Source organism: Stegostoma tigrinum, chromosome 5 (genome assembly GCF_030684315.1).
Source record: "Stegostoma tigrinum isolate sSteTig4 chromosome 5, sSteTig4.hap1, whole genome shotgun sequence".
NCBI classification, from domain to species: Eukaryota; Metazoa; Chordata; class Chondrichthyes; order Orectolobiformes; family Stegostomatidae; genus Stegostoma; species Stegostoma tigrinum.
Window position 1 is genome coordinate 8795142 of NC_081358.1, and position 15661 is coordinate 8810802.

Genomic DNA, 15661 nt, shown 5'->3' on the forward strand with positions numbered 1-15661 from the left:
CCTTTTTGTTCCCTAGCCACTTCCACTCCACCTTTATAGGCATATAAATAAAAAAAATTAAAGACTCTGGGATTCCCTTTTATGTTAGCTGCCAATCTCCTTTCATATCAATTTCAATCTCTTGGCTTCTCTGACCTGTTTTTTCACCTTCCCTCTGAATCTTCCGTATTCAAATTGCTTCTCAGTTGTACATTTCATGTGACATTTCATGAGGAGGCAGGGCCTCATGTTATTCGCGTTAAATTATTAATCTAAAGATTCAGCTCATCATCAGGGGACCTGGGTTCAAATCATGCTACTGCAGATGGTGGAATCTGAATTCAATAGAACAAAAGTCTGAAATTAAGAATCTACTGAAAGTCACAAGCAGTTTCTTTCTTTCAACAATCTGGCTCAATAACATCCTTCAGTAAAGGAAATCTGACATCCCCACTTGGTCTGGTCTACATGTGACTTCAGAACCACAGTAATATGGTCAACTCTCAACTGCTCACTGAGATGGCCTAACAAGCCACTCTGTTGTATTAATTGTTACAAAGTCTGAACAAAGTTGTAAAATCAGATGGACCACCTAGCATTGACCAAGGCACAGGAAACAACAATGGCAGAAATAGTCCTATTGACCCTACAAAGTCTTTCTTACTAATATCTGGGGGCTAGTGCCAAAATTTAGAGAACTGTCTCACAGACTAGACAAGGAATAACCTGAAATAGTCATACTCACAGAATCATGCCTGGTAGACAATGTCCCAGACACCACCATTTCCATCCCTGAATACGCCCTGTCCCCCGCTAGCAGTACAGACCCGCAGCACTCTGGTATACAGGCAGGAAGGAGTGGCCTCAGGAGTCCTCAACGCTGATTCCGGACTCCATGATGTCTCGTGGTTTCGGGTTAACATGGGCAAGGGAACCACACGCTGATTACGATATACCATCCTCCCTCAGATGATGAATCAGTATTTCTCCACATTGAACAATATTTGGAGCAAGCACTGAGTGGCAAGGGCGCAAAATGTGCTCTCAGTGGTGGAATTTCAATTTCCACCATCAAGTGGCTCAGCAGGGGCACTACTAATTGAGCTGGTTAGTTGCTAGACTGCGTTTACAGATGGTGAGGGAAAACATATTTGACCAGTCATGCTTCTGTCCATTACAGCATTGCTAAATGACCACCACACAGACCTTGTGGAGAAGTCTGCTTTCACATCGAGAATACTCTCCATAATGATGTACAGCGCTGTCACCGTGTTAAATGGGCCAGACTTTGAACAAATCTAACAACTCAAGACTACTGGACATCCACGAGGCGCTGCATGCCATTAACAGCAATGGAACTGTACTTCAGCACAAACTGCAACCTCAGGGCCTGACACTCCACCATTACCATCAAGCCACAGGATCAACCCTGATTCAACAGAGTGGAGAAAGGCATGGCAGGAGCAGCACCGTGCAGGCTTAAAAATTAGGTGACCACCTGGTGAACCTTCCAAACAGAACTTCGTGCATTGCAAACAGCATGGGCAGCAAGAGTTAAGTGATCCCATAACCAAGAAATCACATCTCAGCTCTGCAATCCCACTACATCCAGTCTTGGATGGTTGTAGACTAATAAATAACTCAGTGGAGGAGGAATTTCCACAAATATTCCCAATGTTAGAAGAGGCCAACACCTTAGTGCAAAAGATAAGGCTGACGCATTCCCCTCAATTTTCAGAAGTACCAAGTGGGTGATCCATTTCACACTCCTCCAGTGGTCTTCAGCATCACAGATATCAGTCTTCAGCCATTAAGATTCATTCCATGTGACATCAAGAAATGATTGGAGGCACTAAATACTGCAAAGGCTATGGGCCTTGACAACATTCTGGCAATAGTACTGAAGACTTGTGCTCCAGAAACTGCCACTTCCCTAGCCAAACTGTTCCAGTTACGTTGCAACACTGGCATCTACCTGACAATGTGGAAAATTATCCAGGTGTCCTGTACACAAGAAGCAGTATACATCCAACTCTGTCCCATCAGTCTACTCTCAATCATCAGTGATATCAAGCAGTATCTGCACAGCAAGAATCTGCTCAGAGACACCCAGTTTGAGTTCCATAAGAGTCACTTTGCTCCTGACCTCAAAAGCCTTGGTTCCAACATGGACAAAAGTACTGCATTCCACAGGTGAGGCAACTATGATGCCCTTACAAAAATGGAATCATTGGGTATCGGGGATGCAAACGGTCTGCCAGCTGGAGTCATACCTGGCATATAGGAAGATGGTTTGTGGCTGTTCAAGGTCAGTCATCACAGCTCCAAGGCATCTCTACAGAACCCTCTTCAACTGATTCAATGACCCTCTAATCATAAGGTCAAAAGCAGGGACGTTACCAGATGATTCCCACTCCTGACTCCTCAGATGTGCAAAAGCAACAAGGCCTGGACAAAGGCTTAGGCTGAAAAGCACCAGCTAACATTTGTGCCACACAAATGCCAGACAGTGTCTCTTTCTGGAGATGGTCAATCTAAACACTGTCCCTTGACATTCAATGGTGTTACCATCACTGAATCCCCCACTATCAACATTCCAAGGTCACCACCGACCATAAACTCAACTGGACTCACCATAACAGCAGCTACAAGAGCAGGTCAGAGGCGAGTAATATTGTAGTAAGTAAGTCATCTAACTCAAAGTCTGCCCACCATCTGCAAGGCACAAGTCAGGAGTGTGATGGAAGACTCCCCACTTGCCTGGATGACTGCAGCCCCAACACCACTCAAGAAGCTCAACACCCCATCCAGTACAAAGCAGCTGCTCGATTGGTACCACATCCACAAGCATCCACTTTCTCCACCGCTTGCACTGAGTAATAGCTGTATGTTCTATTTACAAGATACACTGCAGAAATTCAACAAGGCTCCTTTAGATAGTACCTGCTAAACCCTCAGTCACTGCCATCTCGAACGACAAGGATTACTGATATGTGGGAACACCACCAACTGCAACTTCCCCTCCAAGCCACTCAACATGTCGACTTGGAAATATATTGCTGTTCCGTCATTGTCGCTGAGACAAAATCCTGGAATTCCACTCCCAAGGCACTGTGAAATAAACTACAGCCTGTGCAATGCAGCAGTTCAAAAAGGCAGCACATCACCACCTTCTCATTAGGCATTTAGGGACAGGCAATAAATAATGGGCAGTTAGCAATGCCCACATTCCTCACATGAATTAAACAAAAACTATGATAAACACACTCTAATAGAGATTATGTAGATATAGCCAAATGTGCAGACTGTGATAAGAAAGAATGGTGAGTTGATTATCCAGACTTCCATTTGGAAATATGATGCCAGACTCTTCAAAGACCTGGTTCAAAGAAGAACAGGAGTTGGTATTAAATATTCCAAAATACATTTTCCTATCTTTCGTAAATTCTATACGTAATGGAGGAAGGATGGCAGTATTAAGAATTGGAGGAAAGGATGTTCCAGAGAAGTCATGAACAAATTTATTTGACCACAGCCAAGGAACAAAAAAAGTGCAATGACACTACTTGGTGCAATCTACAGGCCAATTTGTGGGAAAGATACAGAAGAACAAATTTGTAAGAACATTACAGAAGGGTGCAAGAATCAAAGTATTTATAACAGGGAACTTTCTTTTGTCCAAATATAAAATGCAACAATAATATGCTGGACAGAGAGTGGCAAGACTTCCTAGAGTGTGAACAGGAAGCAGTCCTACAAATATTATGTTTTCAATCCCTTGAGAATATAGGCACTGCACTACTCGGATCTTAGAAATGAAATGAGGCAAATGGATCAAGTGTCAGTAAGGGAGCATTTACTAGAGGTCTTCAAGAGGATAGATAAGGGGAAGATTAGTAGATATGACCAACTTGGACTTCCAAAAGGCTTTCGATAAGGTACCAAACATTAAGACATAAGGCTACTCAATAAGTTAAGAGCCCAAGGTGTCAGGGATAGTATACAAGCACGGATAGAAGACTGAATTCTGTACTCTGAAGATAGCTAGACTTGGGATAAGGGATATTTTCAAGATAGCAACCTACATATAGTGGAGTACCACAGAGATCATTGCTGAAGTCACAATTATTTATATCACATACAAATTACTTGGATAATGGAAATGAATATACTATCGCCAAGTTGCCGATGGCTCCAAAACCCTGGCAAATGAAATATAGTTTGAAAAATGAAAGGAAATTTGGCAGGAGGAGGATAATTACTTAAATGAAGAAAAATGCAGAAGGTTCCAGAACATCGGGGTCTTAAATGAATCAAGTATATAAGCTCAGCAGGTAATAGGGATATCACATGGATGGTTGGCCTTTACTTCAAAGGGAATGGAACATAAAAATAGGGAGGTCTTGCTAAAACCATACAAGGCACTAGTCATAACAGCTGGAATACAGCAAGAAGTTTTGCTCTCCTTATCTAAGGGAAGATATACTGAAATTGGAGGCAAGCTAGAGAAACTTCACTCGGCAGATGCAGGTATGGAGGAATTTTCTGATGAGATAATGGATAAATTTGGAATATACTCATTGGAGTTTAGAAGAGAGACAGGAGGCCTCATTGAAGCATACAAGATTCTTCGACTGCTTGACAGAATTGACGTGAACAGGCAGTTTCTTCTTTTGGAAGAATCTAGAATTAGTTGACAATCTCAGAGTGAGAGGTCACCACCTTGGACAAAGATAAGGAAGCTTCTTTTTACCTCTGGAGGTACTGAAACTATGGAATTCTTTACTGCAGAGGGTTATCAAGGCTGGGTCATTAAGAAGATTTAAGACTGAGATCAACAGGTTGTTAAAATTAGTGAGGGGATCAAGGGTTATGGGAATGAGGTGGGAAAGTGGAGTTCAGGGTCATCAGATCAGCCACAACCTCGCCGAATGGCAGAGCAGATTTGATGGGCAAAATAGCCTACTTCTGCTCCTGCACCTCAGTCTATTTTGGGGACACTGATCAGCGCTTTAAAATTTAAACTGCCTGCGGAACACTGAACAGAAAATTCAAAGCAAGAGTAATTAGCTAGGGGAAAGCCAACTTCGTACAAATCAACTCAAGAACAGCTTCTTCACCGCTGTTATTAGACTTTTCAACAGACCTCTAATTATGTTAATTCTGATCTCTCTCTCCCTCTCACTGCTGCACAGAAGGTGCAAAAACGCTGTTCTGAAGCACTTTGTATGGTACAGAGTGCAGAATAATCTGCCTAGACAGCACTAACAATACTTTCCACTTTACCTCATTACATATGACAACACTAAATCAATTTCAGGAGGGTGAGATTATCTTAAACAAATTCAAAGGCTGACAAATAAAACAGTAACACAACAATGTGGCCATTCAGACACAGAAAGGTGAAGGTCAGTCAGGCAAATCTAGTGTTCTCTGGACAATCAAAAACGTTGAGATTAAGAAAAAAAGTGTATTTATGACATATGCTCTCAGTTGTAGGAGCTACTTGAAAAGGCTGAATATTGAAGGCTCAGACAGGAGATGGAAAATTGAATTTAAAAAAAGCACAAGGAGAGTACAGAGACTGGTAGCTAACATAAAAGGGAAGCCAAAAGCCTTCTATGGACATACAAGATAGCAAAAGGGTGAGGATTAAGGGCTAAAAGGAGATGCACAATTGGAGGCAGAAGACATAGCTGAGGGATTAAGTTGACATTTTGCATTGATGCTTACCAATGAAGTTGATACTGTGCAGATTTTGGGTGGAAAAGTAGGTAGTTTTTACAATTGAAAGGTTTAAAATTGCGAAGGAGATGGCATTAGATAATCTGTTTAATCGAGTCTTCAAAAAGTACCAGAAAGTTAACAGAGAAGGTTGAGCAGAATAATCTTATTGATGTTGAGCTCATAGTCTTCCAAAAGGCATTTGATTTTGTGCCATTAAACACAGACTTGAGCCAGATTATAACTCGTGGAAGTAAAAAAAAATTACTTGGATATGAAATTGGGGCAAGTGACACAAAGATGATGCTGATTAATGGATGGTTTTCATAGGGGAGAAATGGTTAGAAGTGGAGTTCTTGAGGGGGCTCGTGTTATGACCTTACTCTTCCAAATATATAAATAACTTAGGCCTTCATGTTTGGGTGCATTTCAAAACCGAAAGATGGTATAAAACTTGGAAAAATTGCAAGCAGTGAGGAATGTAGAACATCAGGAGGACATAAACAAGTTATACAGTCACAGAATAATACAGCATGGAAACAGCCCTTCATCCCAAACTGGTCCATGCTGATCATGATGCCCACTCAGATACTCTAACTGCATTTTGTCCATTTCCCTCTGAACCCTTCCCATCCCTGTACCCATCCAAATGTTTTTTTTTAAAGTGGTGCTGTTGTACCTGCCTCTGGCAACTCGTCCCATAAACAGACCACCTTGTGTGAAGAAGTTACCCCTCAGGTCATTTTTTACTCTATCCTATCTTACCTTAAGCCGATGCCCTGTAGTTTTCAAATCTCCATCCCTTGGAAAAAGACTATATGCATTCATCCTATCTATGCTCCTCATGATTTCATACACCTCAATAAGGTCACCCCTCATTCTCCTACATTCCAAGGAATAAGTCCCATCCTGGCCAACCTCTCCCTATAACTCAGGCCTATTATTCCGAGTGACATCCTCTGAAATCTTCTTTGCACATTTTCTAGTTTATCCATGTCTTTTCTATAACAACGTGACCAAAACTGTTCACAACACTCAAGTGCAGCTTCATCAACTACTTACAGAACTGTAACATAACGTCCAAACTCCTATATTCAATGCCTCAAATGATGAAGGCCAGCATGCTATTTGCCTTCTTCACCACCCTGCCTGCCTGTGATGCCACTTTCAATGAACTATGTACCTGTACTCCGAGGTCCCTTTGTTCCACAACACTCCTCAGGACCAGAGATAATGGGAACTGCAGATGCAGGAGAATCCAAGATAACAAAGTGTGAAGCTGGATGAACACAGCAGGCCAAGTTGCATCTTGGGAGCACAAAAGCTGACGTTTCCGGCCTGGACCCTTCAGGTGCACCGGCATTCCTCATGCAGATGGTCTCAAGACCCTCCACTTCTTCCTGTCCCACAGGCCCGACCAATCCCCCTCCACCGACACCCTCATCCGCCTAGCCGAACTCGTCCTCACCCTCAACAACTTCTCTTTTGATTCCTCCCACTTCCTACAGACAAAGAGGATGGCCATGGGTACCCGCATGGGTCCAAGCTACACCTGCCTCTTTGTAGGTTACATGGAACAGTCCCTCTTCCGCACCCACACCGGCCCCAAACCCCACCTCTTCCTCCGTTACATTGATGACTGTATCGGCGGCGCCTCTTGCTCCCAAGAGGAACTCGAACAGTTCGTCCACTTCAACAACACCTTCCACCCCAAACTCAAGTTCACCTGGGCCATCTCCAACACATCCCTCACCTTCCTGGACCTCTCCGTCTCCACCTCAGGCAACCAGCTAGAAACGGATGTCCATTTCAAGCCCACCAACTCCCACAGCTACCTAGAACACACCTCCTCCCACCACCCTCCTGCAAGAATTCCATCCCTTATTCCCAATTCCTTTGCCTCCATCACACCTGCTCCCAGGCTGAGGCATTCCACTCCCGCACTTCCCAGACGTCCACATTCTTCAAGGACTGCAACTCCCCCCGCCGCAACAGTGGTTGAGAACGCCCTTGACCGTGTCTCCCACATTTCCCACAACACATCTCTCACACCCCGCCCCCGCAATAACCGCCCAAAGAGAATCCCCCGCGTCCTCACGTACCACTCCATCAACCTCCAGTTACAACGCATCAGCCTCCGACACTTGCGCCATCTACAATCCGACCCCTCCACCCAAGACATTTTTCCATCCCCACCCTTGTCTGCCTTCCGGAGAGACCACTCTCTCCGTGACTCCCTTGTCCGCTCCACACTCCCCTCCAACCCCATCACATCTGGCACCTTCCCCTGCAACAGCAGGAAGTGCTAGACTTGCCCCCACACCTCCTCCCTCAGCCCCATCCCAGGCCCCAAGATGACTTTCCATATTAAGCAGATGTTCACCTGCACATCTGCCAATGTAGTATACTGTATCCACTGTACCCGTTGTGGCTTCCTCTACATTGGAGAAACCAAGCGGAGGCTTGGGGACCGCTTTGCAGAACACCTCTGGTCGGTTCGCAATAAACAACTGCACCTCCCAGTCGCGAGCCATTTTAACTCCCTCTCCCATTCCTTAGACGACATGTCCATCCTGGGCCTCCTGCAGTGCCACAATGATGCCACCCGAAGGTTGCAGGAACAGCAACTCATATTCCGCTTGGGAACCCTGCAGCCCAATGGTATCAATGTGGACTTCACAAGCTTCAAAATCTCCCCTTCCCCCGTTGCATCCCAAAACCAGCCCAGCTCGACCCCTCCCTCCACTGCATCCCAAAACCAGCCGAGCACGTCCCCACCTCCCTAACTTGTTCTTCCTCTCACCTATCCCCTCCTCCCACCTCAAGCTGCACCTCCATTTCCCACCTACTAACCTCATCCTGCCTCCTTGACCTGTCCGTCTTCCCCGGACTGACCTATCTCCTCCCTACCACCCCACCTACACTCTCCTCTCCACCCATCTTCTCCTCTATCCATCTTCGGTTCGCCTCCCCCTCTCTCCCTATTTATTTCAGAAGCCTCTCCCCATCCCCCTCTCTGATGAAGAGTCTAGGCCTGAAACGTCAGCTTTTGTACTCCTCAGGACCTTACCACTTACTGTATAAGTCCTACCTTGGTTTGACTTTCCGAAATGCAACATCTCACGCTTATCTGTATTGAATTGCATTGGTCAATCCTCAGCCCACCTCCCGCTCTGATCAAGATCCCTCTGTAACTTCTGGTAACTTCTTCGCTGTCAATGATACCTGTTATGTATCTTCTGCAAACTTACTAATCATGCCTTGTACATTCGCATCCAGGTCATCTATGTAAATAACAAATAAAGGTCCCAACACCAACCCCTGAAACACACCACTGGTCACAGGCCTCCAGTCTGAGCAACAACCTTCAACTATCACCCTCTGCTTCCTACCATCCAACCTGGATCCCATGTGACCTAACTTTCACACCTAGTCTGCTGTGCGGGACATTGTCAAAGGCCTTACTAAAGTCCATATAGACAACTGCCCTACCCTCACCTATCTTCTTGGTTACTTCTTTGAAGAGCTTGAAAATGTTTGTCAGACATGACTTCCTGTGTGCAAATCCAGGCTAGCGATTCCTAATCAGTCCCTCAGTAACTTCTGCAATAACATGCCTACTACTGATATAAGGCTCACTGGCTTGTCTTTGCTACAATTCTTAAACAATGGAAAAAACATTAGCCCACTTCCAGTCTTCTGGAACTTCACCAGTGGCTAAAGATGAAGCAAGATCTCTGCAACAGCCTTTGCAATTTCCTTCCTAGCCTCCCTCAACATTGGCGGTTATTTGGAAGTTATTTGTATGGCAGGCAAGCAGCAGATTAAGTTTAATGTAGAAAAGTGTGAAGAGCATTATTTTCAAAGAATATAAACAAAGAGACAATATAAAGAAAGGTATAGTTCTAAAAATCACAGTAGAAGAGTAAAGGGACCTGGGTGTTCATGTGCATTAAAAGGGCAGGGTAGATTGGGACCATGGTTAATAAAGCATACAGCATTCTAGGCTTTATAAGTTACGGCATAAACAACAAAAAAGGAGATTATTTCAAACCTGTACTAAATATTGGTTCAGCATCAACGCATGTATTTTATTGAGTTATATCTACAAGAAAGACAGGAAAAACATGAGAGTGTGGAGTAAACAGTCACAAAAATTCTTGCATGGATAAAGCACCTCAATTATGTAGATACTTTGAAGTGGTCAAGCCTGTTCTCTTTGAAGAAAAGAAAGTTGACAGGATAGAGGATATAAATCATGAACGGTCTGGACTGAGTAGATGGGGGAAAAAAAACTATGTCCACTGATGGAAGGATCAAGAACAAGTGGAGGTTGATGGTAATTAGCAATTGGCAAAGGAAAATCACAGACAAGAATTTCTGTCCTCCCATACAAGAAATGGTCAGAATCTGCCAAGCACTGTCCGAGACCGTTGGGAAGGCAGATTCAAAGCAATCAAAAGTCGATTTTATGATCCAAAGAATAATGTGCGAGATTATAGGTACAGCCATAGAATGGCACTAGGTAAATTGAGCATTTCGACAGACAGCACAAATGGCCTCTTTCCATAGTGTAAATATTCTGTTACTCTACAAGTAGAAACAGCTGAGCAAATTCAATTCAAAGTATGAATCTCTCTATGACTTCACACCTTTTCTAATTTCTGATCTCAAGCCATTCTTCTTTGAACTCTGGCTTTTCAGGCGTCATCCTCCTCCTTTGCTTCACAACAAGCAGTCATGCTTTTAGCCTGCAAGTGCTCATGCCTTGAAATTCTCTAAATCGGCCACCTCTTTCAGTTTCAATAAATTCTTAAAAACCTGTCTAATATCACCAAACCTTTGTTCACCCTCACTAAGGTTGTCACTTTTTTTAAAATCAAGTCTCTGCAAAACTTCAACATCAAATTATGCACAAACTGAAGCTATCGATGAACCATTCCAAAAAAAGATTTTATGCTTTAGTCGTACTAAACTCAAACTATTGAGTTTCACTCATAGTAAGGCCAACCAGGCAATACGTTAAACAAAATCACATTCTTCCATTTGATTATGAAGGAATCCTGAGATGTGTAGTCCATTGACAGGATTGTCTTAATATGTTCAATTTAGGCACATGCCACGAAATTGACCAGAATGAGACTCATCAAGAGATGACGTTTCGGGCCTAGACCCTTCATCACACCTTCTGATGCCTGAAACGTCAGCTTTTGTGCCCCTAAAATGCTGCTTGGCCTGCTGTGTTCACCCAGCTCCACACTTTGTTATCTCAGATTCTCCAGCATTATCTCTGAGACTCAAGAGATCTACAAACAAAATGCAAAGTAGTGGCGCAGTGGTAGTTTTCCTACCTTTGAGAAAGGAGGCCTGGGTTCAAGTCCCACCTGTTCCAGAGGCAATAATCAGAGAGTCATACTGCACAAAAAGAGACTCTCCGGTCCAACCAGTCCATGCCACACATAATCCTAAACTAAACTAGTTCCACCTGCCAGCTCTTGGCCGATAGCAGTCCAAACCTTTGCTATTTATGCACTTGTTTAAGTTTCTTTTCAATGTTGTAGCTGTGTCCATATCCACCATTTCTTCACGAAGTTCATTCCACATCATCCTCTCTAAAAAAGACATATGCCTGATGTGTAATAACATCTCTGCACTGGTTGATTAGAAAATATCAACAAAACCCAAAGCCAGTAATAGTTTTTAAAAGGACATTACTTTTCCTGGTGCAACAACTATTCACATATTTTGGTCATAAAACACATTCTATTTAAAGTGTTTTATTTCCAAAATACCCTGCATACTGAGTATTTCCCAGTAAAAATATTCCAACATTACCAAACTAATTAGTCATTTTTTAACAGTTTGTTGCTTATAACAAAGGGTTTCACAATTATCATTAGTGAATTTCATCAAAACTAAAATCAGAACTGTTCAGACAAAAAGACATCTGGATATAAATTGTCCCATGGGGAACAAGGATTCATGAAGGGTAGGTCATGTTTAACTAATTTGGTGGAATTCTTTGAGGACATTACTTGCATGGTGGACAATGGGAAACCTGTGGACGTGATGTATCTGGCTTTCCAGAAGGCATTTGACAAGGTGCCACACCAAAGGATGCTACATAAAATAAAGTTACACGGTATTACAGGTAATATCTTGGCATGGATAGAGGATTGGTTGACCAGTAGAAAGCAAACAGTAGGGGTAAATAGGTGTCTCTCTGGTTGGAGTTCAGTGGCTAGTGGTGTGCCTCAGGGATCAGTGTTGGGGCCACAATGGTTTACAATTTACATAGATGATTTGGAGTTGGGAACGAAGTGTGGTGTGTCAAGATTTGCAGATGACACTAAGGTGAGTGGTAGAGCAAAGTGTGCAAAAGACACAAAGTCTAAGTAAGTGGGCAAAGGTCTGGCAGATGGAATACAATGTTGATAAGTGTGAGGTCATCCATTTTAGTAGGAATAACAGCAAAATGGACTATGTTTTAAACGGTAAAAAAATTGCAGCACGCTGCTGTGCAGAGGGACTTGGGTGTCCTTGTGCATGAATTGCTAAAAGTAGGATTGCAGGTGCAGCAGGTAATTAAAAAGGCAAATGGAATTTTGTCTGCCATTGCTTGAGGGATGGAGTTTAGAAACAGGGCGGTTATGCTGCAGCTGTAGAGGGTCCTGGTGAGGCCACACCTGGAGTACTGTGTGCAGTTTTGGTCTCCTTACTTGAGAAGGGATACACTAGCAGTGGCAGGGGTGCACAGGAGATTCACTCGGTTGATTCCAGAGTTGAAAGGGTTGGATTATGAGGTGAGACAGTAGGCTAGGATTATACTCACTGGAATTCAAAAGAATGTGGAGCGATCTTATAGAAACATAAAAAATTATGAAGGAAATAGATAAGGTGGAGGCAGGGAGGTTGTTTCCACAAGCAGGTGAAACTAGGGCTAGAGGGCATCACCTCAAAATAAAGGGAAGCAGACATAGGACTGAGGACAGGAGGAACTTCTTCACCCAAAGGGTTGTGAATCTGTGGAATTCCCTGCCCAGTGAAGCAGTTGAAGCTACCTCGCTGAATGTTTTTAAGGCAAGGCTAGATAAATTTTCGAACAGTAAAGGAATTAAGGGTTATGGTAAGCTTGGCCGGGGGGGGGGGGGGGGGGGGGGGGGGGGGGGGGGGGCTGGTAGTGGAGCTGAGTCTCAAAGATCAGCCATGATCTTACTAATTGTCAAGGCAGGCTCAAGGGGCCAGATGCACTACTCCTGCTGCCAGTTCTTCTGTTCTTATATACAGAGCAAAGAAAAATTCAGTATTGTGAACCAAAACCAGAATTACATTATTTTGTCTTGTTTTTAAACCAGAGGAGACAGTAGCTTACTTGAGCCAGAAAGTAAACTATAGATGTTGCACAGGCAAGACGTAACCCTCTCGTGTTAAAAGTGGCTACGTTACTGTGAAACTTCACAACAAGTAAAAAGGCTGAATAAGATGTGTTTTTTGGGGGCATAACTGTTCCAGAAATTACCAAAATACCAAAGAGGTGCTTGGGATTCGAAAAAACATGATTTTTAAAAGTTGAAAAATGTTTTTAAAATAACAACTCAAATCATCGAATCCAAGGATCTGATGTCGACTGTGTATAAAGTTATAGAAGCACAATGAAATAGTTTGATGATGAGATGCAAAATGGTTTCATGAAGGGGTGCCTTTCAATCGAACCAATTTTCATTTAGGATGTTGATGAGGTGAAGCAACATATGTGGTCTACCTGGATTTCAGCAATGCTGCTGTTACTAGCTCTCCCAGAGAAACTGTACAGAAAATAACGTTAGCAGGAATCAGTAATGATAGCTTAAAGTGGCCCATAATGATTAAGCAAAGAATCTAGAGGGTGATGTTTACCACTGCAGTTACTCCAGGGATACATTATGGAATTTCTTGTTTAATATCTTTGTATTAATGATCCATAGTTATGTGTCACAAGCACTATATCTAATGTTATAAGTGATAAAAATCTGATAAACAAAGGTCGTCTGAAGAGTCAACCAGCATAAGAAACAGAACATTTTGAATATATGTGGCACTTGAACACACAGGTAGCAGATAAATTCAACGTAGACAAGTAATCACATGAAGAGATTTTTTTAAAAAATCAGACTATTTAGATGAAAAGAAAATCACATGCACAGAAAATTAAATAATTCTGGGGGTCCTAATTGACAATAATACTGAAACTATCATAACAATGCCTACAGCAAATGAGTAAAGCAAGTTAGATGTTGGGATATTTGAAAAGGTCAATATTAAGCTCAAATAGTGTGGTCATTCTGCTAGTAAATACATAATTGATATGGGTGGATTGTTATGCACAGTTCTAGTTCCCAGAAGTTGTTTTTGTATTTGAATGGAACTAGACAATGTAGAACACGACAAGCTAATTCACTTTTCCCAAACTAGTAGAATCTTCAGATGCAGATGAGTAAATGAAAAGGTGCTAAACATATAGATTGCATTTTTATGGAAATGTGGTTGTACACAAGATTGAGTATGCAATCTCAACTGTGCTCCTGCAGAAAGTCCTAAGCAGATGTCAAGTGGTTGTCCACACAAACAGGTCCAGATCAGCCATAATTTCATTGAATGGCAATGAAGAGCCAAATGTTGTCTCATATTCCTATGTAGATTAGAAAAAATAAGCTTAGCTAACTAGTTGTCACATATCTCCCTAGTGTCCTGTTGTAGTTATGCAGTTTCCCAACACGAACACCTCCAAATTTCAAATGCAAACAAGAGAATTCAAAGTCCACTAAAGGAGGGAAGATGGGCCGGTACAGTGGTTAGCACCGTTGCCTCACAATGCCAGGTATCCGGGTTCAATTCCAATCTTGGGCAACTGTCTGCGTGGAGTTTGCACATTCGCCCCGTGTCTGCATGGGTTTCGTCCAGATGCTCCGCTCTCCTCCCACAGTCCAAGAATGTGCAGGTTAGGCAGATTGGCTGTGCTAAATTGCCCAGAGTGTTCAGGGATGTGTAGTTTAGGTGGGTTATAGGGGGTTGGGTCTGGGTGGGACTTTTCAAGGGTCGGTGTGGACTTATCTCCACACTGTCGAGATTCTATGTTCTAGGTACTTGTGTTCATGAATACTGACAAAATGTTCTAGAGTCCTTTCAAAAGGTTCAAAGAGCATCTGCACAACTCAACACTCCTTCACACAAAGAGCTGGTAAAGTGAGCGATTACAAATTGGAGGAGCAAGCAAAATAAAAACTATGAAAAGCCAAGAATACATTAGTAGTTGTGCCACAGACAACATACCCTTTCAATTTTGGCTAGAAAGTGCGATCAAAATCTTTACTATGCAAGTTAAAATATTGCTTCGTACTAGACCCTAGCTCTAAACTCGACTCACAACACATCCTTCCCTACAGCTCTTACCCCATCCCACCTAAAGAGGAGTACGGCAATGTAGTATTTTCAGCAATGTTATGGAAACACGTCTGGACTGCCCACTCAGATAACAAAGAACAAGGCTAATGTCGCATAGCAGTTTCAAGTGTGTATAGGTGTGGCTTAGATTTTAAATGCCGAGGATTTCACAAAACGACAATCACCCTCTGGTGCAAATGAATCGCTGGCATTTACACAAACAGACTGCTCACTCGATTAAAACACGTAAGTCGCCTGGGACAACAACAATGCAGCAAACACTTGTCTGACGATCAGCTGGCGTCCTTTTAAAACGCCGCTCTGCAGTTCCTCGCCAACCCCCAAGCAAGAAACGTGAGGGCTTCTCCCCCGCGACAAAATAAACCGAACAACTCCTCCTTTCGCCTTAAAATAAAACCTCCTGGCGACTAAGGAGTCTCCCTTTCCTTCTTAACCCCACTCCCATCCCGGAGCTGCTGCACCACCCGAACGGACAGCCACTGCAGTCCGAGGTCGCAGGCCCCAACCACGGCATCAT

The 15661-nt window shown here is 43.1% G+C and overlaps 1 protein-coding gene across 1 annotated transcript in view; it reads right to left on the reverse strand.

Annotated features, from left to right (window-relative positions):
* fbxl2 (F-box and leucine-rich repeat protein 2) overlaps positions 1-15661 on the reverse strand; it is a 131159-nt gene that overhangs the window by 114867 nt on the left and 631 nt on the right. The gene's annotated exons all lie outside the window — the stretch shown is intronic.